Genomic DNA, 16,269 nt, shown 5'->3' with positions numbered 1-16,269 from the left:
CCCTAAGCAATCTTTGATACAGCTCTCCTTAGTGCGAAACATTTTCCAAATAAAGGCCTGTTCAGCTTACTCGTGTCTTTCCCACAAGAATTAGTTAAGACCAGCAGCATCCACGAAGCAAGGATCTTCAGCAAGTCTACAGATTGGACACCATCTTCGTCGTAGTCTAGGCCCTTCAGCAAGTCCAGCGAAAAGAACACGCCATTCACAAACTGGGCACATGAGATCATGTTAAGCCAAGTGAAATACGGTTTATGTACACGATATGGAAACGAGTTTTAGCCATAGCTTGCCATTTTGACTTATATATATATATATATATATATATATATATATATATATATATATATATATATATATTATATTATATATATATATATATATATATATATATATATATATATATATATATATATATATATATATATATATATATATATATATATATATATATATATATATATATATATATATATATATATATATATATATATATATATATTATATTATATATATATATATATATATATATATATATATATATATATATATATATATATATATATTTATTTATTTAATATATATTTATTATTATATATATATATATATATATATATATATATATATATATATATATATATATATATATATATATATATATATATATATATATATATATACGATTATATTGTTAAGCAAGATTTGTGTTATTTCCTGTTGTAATAACACTGAAAATCAGTTTGAACACTGCAAGATTAAGATAATTGAAAGATTATATCATCTAAATTTGTATTGACCAAGGAAATGTTGCGTAACTGCAACAAGGTTAAGTTGCTAAATTAAAGATAAAATTGTGTTTACTATGCAGTTAACGTGGTAAAATATATTGCCGCATAAGACAAAATATATCGATTTTTGAAACAGTTGCGATTACCTATTGCTAGATATGACCTTATGTATACACATAGTCAGTAATAACTCACATGGAACCAGAAACACTGAAGATTAATTGGTCTGTATATTTCGACCACTTCTTCAGTTGAAGAGGATCCCAGAAGGGGATCGAAATATACAGACCAATTAATCTTTTCATGTTTGTGACTTCATGTGGATCATTACTGAGTACTGGCAGGTGTTTATTACACTTATCCATGTATACACATGTTTAAAATATTTCTGTGTAATAAAATTAGAATAGGAACATAGTTACAAAGGTGACAAAATTCAACATATAAACAAATATAGACAGAAAAAGACTATGGGAAACTCGAGAAAAGAAATATCGTGAGGGAAAAAAAAAAAAAAAAAAAGATTGATTATCTGTTCCATGAGTAGCTTTTTTTTTATTTTATTTATTTTACTGTTTTGTGTGTTTATAAGATTTGGATTTCTAGGCCTCGGTCAGATGACCAAAAGTTCTAGTGGTGGGTCATCTTATCGCTAAGATCTGCACCAGGAAACACTTGTCCTGTTTCCTGGGAGAATTATTATATTCACGCGAAACATTTTAATAAGAAAAGGGAAAATTTTAACGTGAAAAATGAAAAAACAGGAAAAAGGAAAAAAGTGGAAAATATCGAATAAAGAAACAGTAAAAGAGAAAAAGAATATTAAAGAATAGTAGACAAATAGAGAACAGGAAGAAAATGTGAAAATGAAAGAAAATGGGGATCATGAAGAAAATAGAGAACAGGAAGAAATCTGAGACCAAGAGAAATTCGAGAAAAGGAAAAAGAGAGAAAACAAAGAAAGTGGAGAACAGAAAGAAATGAAAAATCAGTTAAAAACAGAAGTGAAAAGGTAGTAAAAGAAAATCAAAATAAGAAACGAAGATGAACAACGGCTAAAAATTTGGAGAAGGGAAAAGATGAGAATATGAAGATAGATAGATTACAAAAAGAATTTGAAGAGATAAAATTGATGAATAGTGAGAACACGTTAAAAAATAGAGAAAACCAAATAGAAAAAAAAGTGGATAAAAGATGTAATTGTTGAAACAACAGATGAAACTGAACAAAAGTTGGAGCAAAAGTTTAATTAGAAAATAACGAGAAAAAAAAAACAGGAAGAAATTAAACTATGCCAAACAAAGAGCCAAAATAAAATTTGAAAAGAAGAAAAAAATGAAAATTAACATGGTGAATATATGAAAACAGAGAGAGGGTGAGAAAGAGAAAAAGGGAGAGAGCAAGGGTGTTGGTAAGTTTTAACAGAATTTCGAAAACAATTCCCACTAAGGTGTCAAAAACCAACAACATATGAGTGAAGCACATAGTTAAAAACGCTTTTGCCTTTTTGTTTAAAACAATCTCAAAATAAGATGTCCCCTGGGTAGTTGCAGTTAAAAGGCTTTCCAGAAACAACCATGAAAAAAGGTGTTACCGGACAGCAGTAAATAACACACACACACACACACACACACACACACACACACACACACACACACACACACACACACACACACACACACACACAGTGGAAAGTCGAATTAAACATTATCCACTAAAGAAAAAGGATTTACCAACAAGAAAACATTAGCCACGTTAAACCATCAGTTAAAAACAAATATTTTCTTGCAGAACAAATTATATTTCCGAATATGACAAAAAAATAAAGAGTACGAACTTACCTTTAATGAAGACGTAATCCTGTCAGCGTGACTCCTCATCCAGCGAGAGCGAGAGAGAGAGAGAGAGAGAGAGAGAGAGAGAGAGAGAGAGAGAGAGAGAGAGAGAGAGAGAGAGAGAATCGTCACAGATGGAACCAGTGTTGTTGCTGATGAATCTGCAGGAGTAAACACAAAATATGTATTTAAAAAGTGCCTAATGAAATGGTAATGTACATCTGTTTTCCACTGACCTCTTGTGCAACTGCCAGTGATGGAACACTAAGTTGCTTGTCTCAATGCACTTGGTTTCATGTAAATAAAATTATTAATTTTAACATTTTAATAAAAATTATCTAATAATAATAATAAATATTACTTTTGTTAGTTTTATTTATTTAAAAATGTGAAAAACTATAAAATACCAATTATACAACTAAGTCTATCACAACTAGGTAGGGGAATCAGAAGTATAATTAGTATAATTAGGATTACCACTAATAATAGTGGCAATAACATTAAAAGTAACATTAGTAACCAAAATGTAACGCTAACGTCCAAGAATTAAAGCAAAAACGAAAAAAAGAATAGAGCAAAGATGTAAAGAAAAGTTGAACTTCGTAGAGAACATAACACTAATTGGAAGTCATCGCAAATACCTTCGCAACGAACATGGAATGGAACGAAGTTAATCACATTCAGTAATTCTGGGCACTATATATTTCCCGTGTATGCACTGTTGGGGAGGACAAACTGGATGGCATTAACTCTTCTTCATAATCGCTCTCTCTTGAACGTTACATAATGTGTAGTATTGCTGATACGCATTCCTCGTTTTCAGCCTGAAGATCCCACATATGATTTTAACGCATTAAGATATGCTAAGCACGTAGTTTTTACGTTCACTATTATCAAATATTTTAAGCTATGTTGCAGATTTATCCTGTTGGTGAACGCCAGAGGGTCGAGTTTCTTAACTGTATCCACTAGGTTGTTTGAAGATTCGAGAGTCATCCGACTTTAGGGTAAAAAGAATTTGATCATATTCAATGCAGTGAAGTCCTTTTCAAGTCTCAGTTCGTTGATTAGTAAGAGTTTGAGAGACGGGTCTGCAACGATCATGATTAAAATGAAAAGCTGTGGTGATTGGAGAATTCGTGTTTGTATCTCATTGAGCATCGACCCTCGTACCTACTGTGAGCCGATTCCTTGATTGCGGTTCCCTCTTGAGACACACCACTTTAGGGTGACATGTTATTTTTGTAGCAAAGCAATTATATTGAACGTACAGGTATATGCTCGAAGTTCAATTGCCAGCCGCTGGATATTTTTTTGTGTGTTTAAGAATCGTGAAAAACAGTGAGGAAACTTGGACAGTTGGCTTTATGGCAGTGTTGATTCAAGATACAGTGATTCGAAGTGTAATCACGATGTGAATATTATCACCGCTCTTGTTTATCCTTCATCGTGTTGCAAGTGAAGGGAGACGATATTGTATTCTGCTTCTGTGTGAAGTTTATGTGCTCTTGGTTAATTGAATTATCTGCACATGTGATCATGCATGCTCCCGGGCATGCACATGTTCACTTGACTGCACTTGTACATTTATCAGCACGGGTACTTAAAGCACCTGTAACTTAACATTTGCGCTATGCACATTTGTACGCTTCTCTACCTGTACTCTTGTATTGCAAGCATGTGTATGAAAGCAACAGACTGTGAAATTACTGAAAAATCTGTCCCTACCTCCACCTGTTTTATAGTCCTATAATTGAAGATAGACTAGAACCGATTAGTCTATCAACTAATTAATCTATTAACTGATTAACTAATTAAGCCATAAACTGAATTAGTGATTGATAGCGTGACTAGTTATTTGACTGAATAATTAATTTACTGACTAACGGACTGATACACTGACCAAATGATAATTACGGAAATAAGCCCTGACAAGTAAAATGCAATGCGCTCAATTTACTGATGGGTCGATGCAATTGTACTGCGTTTGCAAAAACCTACAAAATATTGACAATTACAGCCAATTAAAAGGCATTTTTACGTATGTATGCGTTTAGTTACACAAATGTGTCACGGATATATACATCTATTCGAAAAATCATTTATTTGCCTCTTTATATAACATATTTTGCTCTTAACACTCTTACTATGTTCGTATTAATGCTTTTAATGCATCAGTAAAAATAAATTTAACTTGCTAGAAATAAAAAAACTTAAATATATAGTTTTTTCCCCAGCATGTCTAGAAAAAATTTTGCATTGGGAAAACTATTTTCTATGTATCTGCAAATATCATCTTCACATTGATAAATATATGAATATTGTACGTATATAAAGATGTTTAATTCTTGATAATATTTAAGAAGTCATTTGTACGTCCTAACTAATAATATTTGCAGAATAATTAGTTCACTTTCAGCTTTTTTTCAATTCTTCACATTTCTTTTTGATGTTAATGTTATTACAATATTATTTTAATTATTAAAATTGCCAGTGAATTGTAAACGTTATTATTATTATTATTATTATTATTATTATTATTATTATTATTATTATTATTAGCCAAAGTAGTAGAAATATTACCACATCGATTAAACATTAAATATTAAAGCTCTTTGTGAAACCTTAGAATATTTCGAGAAAATGATGCCAGTTTTCACTTTTAAACCCTAATTGTGTGTGTGTGTGTGTGTGTGTGTGTGTGTGTGTTACCATTTTGTCCTAGGTACATGTCGATTAGACACTAGGCCTGTTGTATATGCGTTCGCATGTGTCGTTGTGTGTGTCGTTGTGTGTGTGTCGTTGTGTGTGTCGTTGTGTGTGTGCGTTGTTGCGTGTGTGTGTGTATGTGTGTGTGTATGTGTGTGTGTGTGTGTGTGTGTGTGTGTGTGTGTGTGTGTGTGTGTGTGTGTTACCATTTTGTCCTAGGTACATGTCGATTAGACACTAGGCCTGTTGTATATGCGTGCGCGTGCGTGTGTGTCGTTGTGTGTGTCGTTGTGTGTGTGTGTGTCGTTGTGTGTGTGTGTCGTTATGTGTGTCGTTGTGTGTGTGTCGTTGTGTGTCGTTGTGTGTGTGTGTCGTCGTGTGTGTGTGTGTGTGTGTGTGTGTGTGTGTGTGTGTGTGTGTGTGTGTGTGTGTGTGTGTGTGTGTGTGTGTGTCGTCGTGTGTGTCGTCTTGTGTGTACTCACCTAGTTGAGGTTGCGGGGGTCGAGTCCGAGCTCCTGGCCCCGCCTCTTCACTGATCGCTACTAGGTCACTCTCCCTGAACCGTGAGCTTTATCATACCTCTGCTTAAAGCTATGTATGGATCCTGCCTCCACTACATCGCTTCCCAAACTATTCCACTTACTGACTACTCTGTGGCTGAAGAAATACTTCCTAACATCCCTGTGATTCATCTGTGTCTTCAGCTTCCAACTGTGTCCCCTTGTTACTGTGTCCAATCTCTGGAACATCCTGTCTTTGTCCACCTTGTCAATTCCTCTCAGTATTTTGTATGTCGTTATCATGTCCCCCCTATCTCTCCTGTCCTCCAGTGTCGTCAGGTTGATTTCCCTTAACCTCTCCTCGTAGGACATACCTCTTAGCTCTGGGACTAGTCTTGTTGCAAACCTTTGCACTTTCTCTAGTTTCTTCACGTGCTTGACTAGGTGTGGGTTCCAAACTGGTGCCGCATACTCCAATATGGGCCTAACATACACGGTGTACAGGGTCCTGAATGATTCCTTATTAAGATGTCGGAATGCTGTTCTGAGGTTTGCTAGGCGCCCATATGCTGCAGCAGTTATTTGGTTGATGTGCGCTTCAGGAGATGTGCCTGGTGTTATACTCACCCCAAGATCTTTTTCCTCGAGTGAGGTTTGTAGTCTCTGACCCCCTAGACTGTACTCCGTCTGCGGCCTTCTTTGCCCTTCCCCAATCTTCATGACTTTGCACTTGGTGGGATTGAACTCCAGGAGCCAATTGCTGGACCAGGTCTGCAGCCTGTCCAGATCCCTTTGTAGTTCTGCCTGGTCTTCGATCGAGTGTATTCTTCTCATCAACTTCACGTCATCTGCAAACAGGGACACCTCAGAGTCTATTCCTGTGTGTGTGTCGTTGTGTGTGTGCGTCGTTGTGTGTGTGTGTGTCGTTGTGTGTGTGTGTCGATGTGTGTGTCGTTGTGTGTCGTTGTGTGTGTCGTTGTGTGTGTGTGTGTGTGTCGTTGTGTGTGTGTCGTTGTGTGTGTGTGTGTGTGTGTGTGTGTGTCGTTGTGTGTGTGTGTCGTTGTGTGTGTGTGTGTGTGTGTGTGTGTCGTTGTGTGTGTGTGTCGTTGTGTGTGTCGTGTGTGTGTGTGTCGTTGTGTGTGTGTCGTGTGTGTGTGTGTGTGTGTGTGTGTCGTTGTGTGTGTGTCGTGTGTGTGTGTGTCGTGTGTGTGTGTGTCGTGTGTCGTCCCATCGCTTCGTGTGTGTGTGTTTCGTTGTGTGTGTGTGTGTGTCGTGTGTGTGTGTCGTGTGTGTGTGTCGTGTATGTGTCGTGTGTGTGTGTCGTGTGTGTGTGTGTGTCGTGTGTGTGTGTGTGCCGTGTGTGTGTGCCGTGTGTCGTGTGTGTGTGTCGTGTGTGTGTGTCGTGTGTGTGTGTGTCGTGTGTGTGTCGAGTGTGTGTGTGTGTGTGTCGTGTGTGTGTGTGTGTGTCGTGTGTTTGTGTGTGTCGTGTGCGTGTGTGTGTGTGTCGTGTGTGTGTGTGTGTCGTGTGTGTGTGTGTGTCGTGTGTGTGTGTCGTGTGTGTGTGTGTGTCGTGTGTGTCGTGTGTGTGTCGTGTGTATGTCATGTGTGTATGTCATGTGTGTGTGTTTGTGTGTGTCCTGCGTGTCGTGTGTGTGTCTGTGTGTGTCCTGTGTGTCGTGTGTGTGTCCTGTGTCGTGTGTGAGTGTGTGTCGTGTGTGTGTGTGTGTCGTGTGTGTGTGTGTGTGTGTCGTGTGTGTGTGTCGTGTGTGTGTGTGTGGTGTGTGTGTGTGTGTGTGTGTGTGTGTGTCGTGTGTGTGTGTGTGTCGTGTGTGGTGTGTGTGGTGTGTGTGTGTGTGTCATGTGTGTGTGTGTCGTGTGTGTGTGTCGTGTGTGTGTGTGTGTGTGTGTGTGTGTGTGTGTGTGTCGTGTGTGTGTCGTGTGTGTGTGTGTGTGTGTCGTGTGTGTGTCGTGTGTGTGTCGTGTGTGTGTCGTGTGTGTGTCGTGTGTGTGTCGTGTGTGTGTCGTGTGTGTGTGTGTGTGTGTGTGTGTGTGTCGTGTGTGTGTGTGTGTGTGTCGTGTGTGTGTGTGTGTCGTGTGTGTGTGTGTGTCGTGTGTGTGTCGTGTGTGTGTGTGTGTGTGTCGTGTGTGTCGTGTGTGTCGTGTGTCGTGTGTGTATATATGACCCTCGTGTAGACGATAGGCTTTAAACCCCATTAATCAACTTGCAACCAACTAATTGATTTTTTAGTGTAAATTATTATTATTATTATTATTATTATTATTATTGCATTTTTTTTCAAACAGTCGATAGATTTTTACCGTTCTTATATCGTCTCCACAATAATGTCAAAAACATTTTAGAGCCAGCATAGATATTAGGGGTAGTCCTTAGAACTATGGAGAGACTGCAAGGGACCAGGGACTGCAAGGGACCAGGGACTGCAAGGGACCAGGGACTGCAAGGGACCAGGGACTGCAAATAATTTTGGCCCATCTGTTAAATTCATCTACTCATCTGTTAAATTCAAGCCATTAAAATAGCTTAATGGAGATGGTTTACAATGAAATTGACCTATTTTGGGATGTTTCAAAAACATGTTATACATATAAGAGAGGATGGTAAGGTGTGAGAAGCATAAGCCAATAGGACTACTGTGGTGTTTCTTTTTATACTTTTGGAACAATCGTGCTAACTTACTTCAACCTGCCATTTTGGATTATTGCTATGTAGGGGGAAAAATTCATATAAATTTCGAACGAGGAATGTGGAATGAGCACCCGCTGTAGTAATTATACGGTGAATGATCTATATTCCACTAAAACAAAAGAATCTGAGAATTTAAGAGGTCTAGGACTTTAATTCTCTGCCCTTTGCGTATTGGTATATATATATATTTTTTTTTATCCTTGCTCTGATTGATGTACAGTTTTCTGCGAACTCAGTTCGATGTTCGTGTTCAGCTAGTGGTAGGGGCGTCAGCCATTCCTCTTCCGAAGTTACTATTGATGTGGATTTCTCAGAACTAATGACACTCTTCACTATGGACTGTGAAAGGTGTGGAAGACATCAAAGTGTAGAGGCGGGGTGGGGCAATGAACGGAGGACCCGCAAATATACCCATGGAGGTAGGTAGCAAATGTGGTGAAAGGTGTGTGTTGGATATTGACAAGTTCACGCGCGCGCGCACACGCACATACATACACACACACGTACATACACACACACACACACACACACACACACACACACACACACACACACCTGAATACAGGTGAACACTAATGATTTAATAGCAACTCAGCAATACTTTTGGGGAAGATTGCAGTAAAAGCTTTTGCGTCTGACATCCCATCAGCGCTCGGAAACCAATAGACTGATCTTAGTTAAGCTCACATATGTTATTCTCCTGTAAAAGGACACAGTAAACCATGGCTTTGTACAAAATATTCAATATTTGAAATTTATCTTATTTAATAACTGTTGTAAATTTTTGTAAAAAATTAATGTATCTTAAAAAGCTACTGGGAATTGTTTAAAAATTTCCATGGTACAGGTTTGACGGGTTTTAAAGGTTTATTTAAAATTTCAGCTTCAGAGCCTTAGTTCTTAGTGGTTCAAATAAGTATGCATAGTACTTAGAAAAATAATATAATACAATTAGCAAATTAGAGGTTACAAAACCCACTAAAGAAAAAAAACTTCTAATAATATACACTAATATTGAAAGTTTGAACCCAACCTGACGATGTATTTTTCAGTGATCGCACAGAACCCAAAAAATCGAAATATATTTTCAATACCTTTATTAGTAAATACACAGATTTGTACCTTCACAATCCAAGATCAGTCTGAATGTTCCTCAAAATAATATAAACAAACGTTAAAGGTCTGAAAGCGATCTGAGGAGGTATTCTCAAGTTACTAAAAGGTAAATCAGAATCTATTTAATAAAACTGGGAAATTGGGAATTATACAGCCCAATAACAATGCTCAACCTTCCGTTAAACAAGACACCAGAACTAAATGTATGAAGGCGACCAGAAGAGGCTTTCTCAAGTTATCACAGGGTGCTGGTATTTTGAATATTTGTACCTACACAGCCAACACTCAAGTTCTTTTCTCTGCATGACGTATAAACCATCAACGATCGATTCGTTCAGATGAAAAATCCTCGAAACAACTCCACGTAAAGATATCAAACTATGTTAAAATAATTTAGCAAATTGGCAGGTACATACACCAGTAACAATCCCAACTTTCTTTTAAGCAGGATACACCACTGTTGAAACTTAGAAGTCTATCAAGAAAGAACAAAAAGACGCAATACCGTGACTAGAAATGTAAACAAATAATCCTCACGTAGAAGGAAACTTATGACGAGGCTTCGGTTCAGCTTAGACCAATAACTGGTCACACCGAAGCCTGTCAGTTAACGCTTTCTCAAGTTATCACATGGAAACCAAAGTGAGGAATGGTCTGTAGAAAACTGGCCAGAGAGCACCTTCACATACCAATAGTTGCATGAACCATTCCATAGTTACAGAAACCCAGTTTTAAAAATGTGAAGCCGATCCAACGCAATGTTCTCAAGGCATCCATGGAAACCCTGGGGGAAGAAAAAAATTCGGGCAACCACTTTAACTTCATCGGCGATATCTAATAACTATCATCTTACGATTTATGCCATATTAGGGTCTCTGAAATACTTTGCAATTTCGAAGCAGCAATACATTAAAATAAACCTTATGACTAGACCTGTCATGTTGACCTCTCATGTGACCTGATTTCTCTCCATTATGACTGCAAGAAAGGATTGATCTTGTATCATTTCCCACAATTGTGATGATTTGCCTCGCTTTTTCCGACACCGTCATCCTGAGTTGGTAATGGTACGAGATACTGACACGCTGATAAGGAGACAAATGCAGCTGCCTGATAACCTTATTAACGAGGTATACGACAAACGGTAAGTTTTATCGAGTCGCAAGTATCTATATGTGTGACTTAATGAAAGCCGCTGCGTGGGCGATGCCTCACCAGTAATATTTACACGTAACTGCAGCTGCGTCGCTTCAAACCATTAGCCAGGAGTTCCATCAAAGTGAAAAAAAAAATGGTCTAGACGACACTCATTAAATGACAATGATATCAGTTTTGCTTTGAACTTTAACCTCTGGTTTGCAATATTTGCACTTGTGCCGCATCATCCACCTCCACACCAACCTGCAGAATTTCCTTAACATCGTCTGGATTGCAACATTTTTCTGTAATGTTTCTTCATTCAACCTCGCAACCTTTAACCACTCAGGTAAATGTTACTTAAAAAATATGACACAACGAGACTGAGAAACGCTTCATCCTTCCCCGAGAGAGGCGAGACAGAATTTTCTGAAATATACCGTGTTGTATTCACCGTTCGTTTCTTCTGATCAGAAATGAAGCTTTTTAATTGCTATGACAGTTTCGAAATGCAAAATTTTTATATGTTGCTGCAGCTCAATTGATTATAAATGTTTTAAAAGGTGCAGAAAGAATCCTCCAGGTTTTTTCTCGGAGAACTTTTACTCTCTTTCCTGAGGTTGTGGTTTCCCCAGTCAGTACTATAGCTATAGTTATATATATGTCGTGCCGAATAGGTAAAACTTGCGATTTTGGCTTAAACAACAACACTCTTCTTGCCGAATAAGACAAGCGAAAATTTGTGTATGCAATAATTTGGCAAAAATCATTCTGAACCTAACGAAAAAAATATATTTCATAGTGTTTGTTTATTATTAAATTACTGTAAACTTATCTAAAATATATTTAGCTGGATTAGGCTAAATTAAATTGCTCTTGTTATAATAAGGTTAGGTAAGTTTTCTAAGGTTCTTTTGGTACCTCTGGCAATTTTAAAAGATTTGACAATTAAATATTTTGGATATTTTAAATCATACTTTGGGCTAAAAATGCGAAAAGCTCTCAATAAGATGGAGGAGAATACACATTCTACTTTGTCATTAAATCATGTCTCATCATAAATGTTTATCAGAGTTAAGTTTACCTTTTATTATTGAGTGTATATGTGTGTGTTTCTCTGTGTCTGGCGTTTTCTAACATGATTTACCCCCTGCAGTTGTGAAGGACACAAGGGCAGGACGTGTCGTGTAAACCATTGAATGGCCTCTCGTCCACACGAGTCTGGCCACAAGGTAACGGATCAAGGGAAATAAAGAGAATGCGTTTCTTCAGTTATATTCGGGATCTTGTCTCTGGCTGAAAAGTCCAGCGAGTCGGGTGCCTCTTCACGCTCCCTGGGTTCATCTATTACCTGCCTCTCATTCTCACGTTCTTCTCGTTTTTCCTTTCTGTTGATTGGTTTATTGGATTTTACGGCTGTGATGGCACGAGGGTCATCGATAGGCCTAATCTGTACAACACAAATCAAAGATGGTTTAATTCCAAAAATATTGATTATAGTATGTTTTTAGTGTGTGAGTATGTGAGAGTATGTGTGTGTATGTATGTATGTATGTATGTATGTATGTGTGTGTGTGTGTGTGTGTGTGTGTGTGTGTGTGTGTGTGTGTGTGTGTGTGTGTGTGTATCGTGCCGAATAGGGAAACACTTGCGATTTTAGTTTAAGAGAGCAACCCTCTTCTTGCCGAATAAGGCAAGCAAAAATTTGTGCATGCAATAATTTCGCAAAAATCATTCTGAACCTAACGAAAAATATATATTTCATTGTGTCTGTTATTAAATTATTGTAAACTTTTCTAAAATATATTTAGTTGGATTAGGCTAAATTAAATTGGGCTTGTTATAATAAGGTTAGGTAAGTTTTCTAAGGTTCTTTTGGTAAAAAATTATTAATTTTTGCATTAACATAAATGAAAAATATATATCCTTAAAGGTTAAGAGAAATTTTTAGAAATTATTTAATTTTAAACGAGTTCTTGTTAATTGACCAGTTTTCCCTATTCGGCACGACACACACACACACACACACACACACACACACACACACACACACACACACACACATACACACACACACACACACACACACACACACACACACACAAACACACACACACAAACACACACACACACACACACACAAACACACACACACACAAACACACACACACACACACACACACACACACACACACACACACACACACACACACAAACACACACACACACACACACACACAAACACACACACAAACACACACACAAACACACACACAAACACACACACAAACACACATACCTACCTGCTTAATCCGTCTGTTTAGTATTGTTTATGATTTTCAGTTGTTCTCGTTCCTTGAAATTATGTTTCATTTTCTCCTGAGATAATACATATATTCTCACTAGAATTTATTTCTAAAATAAATTTTCATTTACTCATATAATTATTTTTTTTTTAATCTATATTTTGCATCTTACTTTACCCTGCATACTACAATTTTTACTTTACTCCTGTTTCAGCAATCCCTCGGAACAATAAAAGTAATCGTGATATTTCTCCCTTCAAATTCTTCGTCGTCTGTAATTTCTACTTCCAATACTACTTCCAATCCTTCCAAATAATCTTCCAATTCTTCTAGTTCTTTTCCTCTTCTCATTTGTCTTCCCTTCAGTAAAAAACATCTGCATCTCTTCTGTTTCATTTTAAAGTTTCTATTTTCTTTGAGTCTTTCTTTCGGCCTTTTTTGGGAATGGTTTTTCCTTTTCCTCGTAGTGGTACTTAGGCAACAATCCAAAATTCACGAGGGTCGTCTTTCCTGCTGCTACAAGATTACGTGTTTAGTCTGTGGAGGGACTGGGGGGGGGGCATGGAGGGGGTCAAAGTTCGCTGGGTAAGATTTTTTTGAACACGGAGGTGAGTGGCGTTCTGAGTGAGGGGTTGGGCAGGAGAGTGGGGTTTCGGCAGGAGGGAAAGAGGGACTGGTAGGAAAGGGGACTGGGTCGGGAGAGAGAGGGCATTGCTGGAATGGTGGGAGAGGGGTGGACATTGAACCGGAAGGGAGGGTATGGGTGGGGGAAAATGGTGGTGGGGTTGGAGGGGCCGTTGACTGGACCTCCCTGAGAAAGTGAGTACACGATGTGTAATACACGTTCACACCAAAACATGGAAATGTGTATGCATTGGTGTATGTATTGTACACACACACACACACACACACACACACACACACACACACCCATGTCCTACGAAGAAAGGTTAAGGGAAATCGTTCTGACGACACGGAGGACAGGAGGGTCAGGGGTAGCATGATAACAATATACAAAATACTGCGTGGAATAGATAAGGTGGACAGAGACAGGATGTTCCAGAAATGAGACAAAGAAACAAGGGGTCACAATTAGAAGTTGAAGACTCAGATGAGCCAAAGGGATGTTAGGAAGTATTTCTTCAACGACATAGTTGTTAGGAAGTGGAATAGTCTGGCTAGTGATGTAGTGGAGGCAGGAATCACATATAGTTTTAAGACGAGGTATGATAAAGCTCATGGAGCATGGAGAGGGAAGACCCAGTAGCGGGCAGTGAAGAAGCGGGAGCAGGAGCTGAGTCTCGACCCCTGCAACCACAATTAGGCGAGTACACACACACACACTTAGAAAGTGCAGCAGTGGAGGCAGGATCCATCCACAGCTTTAAGAAGAGATACGATAAAGCTCATAGAGCAGGGAGAGAGTGGACCTAGTAGCGACCAGCGAAGAGGCGGGGCCAGGAGCTGTGGATCAACCCCTGCAACCACAAGCAGATGAGTACACACCTCACTGCTGTACAGCTTAGCCTGTGATCACTACAGTAAACGTTCTCCTTCCAGCTTCTTTGACCACCATCCCTAATCTGGTCATCTTATGCCAAAGACTCCTGTTACTTGGTTTACCCTAAGACACCAACAACAATGACCATCCATCAACTTTCCCTCTCCTAAGAGACAGCACATTTTCTTCACATAAAAGAAGACATTTCTATACACATGCATATGCAGTCTCAACTTTGAACTGAGTGATAAGAGGATAGAGACAACAGGCAGATTCCTCTAGTAAAAAATCGCTAATGCAAGAAAAAGATGGCTGAAGTGCTGCCTCGTTGGTTACAAGCAATCGTCAGCTCGATAAAATGAAAGTACTAAGCACACTTTGCACCTGCCTACAGCACTGTCAGTAGCACCCTTTCGTAGCCAACTCAATGAGGTGATTACAAGGAAGTGATTAAGTACAGTTTCATAAACGTACCACAAATAAAGCCACCCGTGGCGCTCGTATGAACCATGACCTTTCCACGTGTGCTCATGACTACTGACGGCTTTCCCAGCCATAAACATGTCACATGATGAATGGTTAAGAGGGTGGGTGGGGGGAGGCGACATTTCCATGTCTGCTCATGGCACCATCAAATCCACTCACTCGCTTGTCATGTCTTCATACAGGTACCGTACCCAGGCGTAAGATTCATGTGCCTATGTACTACAATAATTATACAAGTGTGTGCATAATATATATATATATATATATATATATATATATATATATATATATATATATATATATATATATATATATATATATATTATATATATATATATATATATATCTCGTGTCATGCTGAATAGGTAAAACTGGGCAATTAGGAAGAACTCACTTAAAATTAAGTCGTTTCTAAAATTTATACATTAATGTTAATGTATAAATTAATATTTTTGTAACAAAAGAACCTTAGGAAACTTACCTAACCATATTATAACAAGTGCAATTTAATTCAGCCTAATCCAACTAAATATGTTATAGATAAGTTTAAAATAATTTAATAAACAGTGAAATATCTTTTTTCGTAGGTTCAGAATGATTTTTGCGAAATTATTGCATATACAAATTTTTGCTTTCTTTATTCGACATGAATAGCAGTTATTTAAGCCAAATTCCCAAGTTTTACCTATTCGGCAAATTTATATATATATATATATATATATATATATATATATATTATATATATATATATATATATATATATATATATTATATATATATATATATATTATATATATATATATATATATATTATATATATATATATATATATTATATATATATATATATATATATATATATATATATATATATAAATTTGCCGAATATATATAAAATAATATATATATATATATATATATATATATATATATATATATATATATATATATTTATATCTTCTTTCAACACACCGGCCGTATCCCGCCGAGGCGGGGTGGCCCAAAAGGACAAACCAAAGTTTCTCCTTTTACATTTAGTAATATATACAGGAGAAGGGGTTACTAGCCCCTTGCTCCTGGCATTTTAGTTGCCTGTTACAACACGTATGGCTTACGGAGGAAGAATTCTGTTCCACTTCCCCATGGAGGTAAGAGGAAATAAACAAGAACAAGAACTAGTAAGAA

At 37.4% G+C, this 16,269-nt stretch overlaps 1 long non-coding RNA gene across 2 annotated transcripts in view; it reads right to left on the bottom strand.

The window, feature by feature from the left end:
* Nucleotides 1-2,633: 2,633 nt before the first annotated feature.
* The window catches only part of LOC128691291 (uncharacterized), a 79,546-nt gene continuing 65,910 nt past the window's right edge, over nucleotides 2,634-16,269 (bottom strand). Inside the window, exon 3 of one of the 2 annotated variants that reach the window (XR_008407419.2) lies at nucleotides 2,634-2,784. This is a non-coding gene — a long non-coding RNA (uncharacterized lncRNA). Of the gene's footprint in view, nucleotides 2,785-11,902; nucleotides 12,243-16,269 lie in introns of those variants that run through there. The other variant, XR_011392829.1, reaches the window with a different exon arrangement.

Source organism: Cherax quadricarinatus, chromosome 36, assembly GCF_038502225.1.
Source record: "Cherax quadricarinatus isolate ZL_2023a chromosome 36, ASM3850222v1, whole genome shotgun sequence".
NCBI lineage: Eukaryota > Metazoa > Arthropoda > Malacostraca > Decapoda > Parastacidae > Cherax > Cherax quadricarinatus.
The sequence above is the reverse complement of the archived record's forward strand: the minus strand, read 5'-3'. Positions and strand labels throughout refer to the sequence as shown.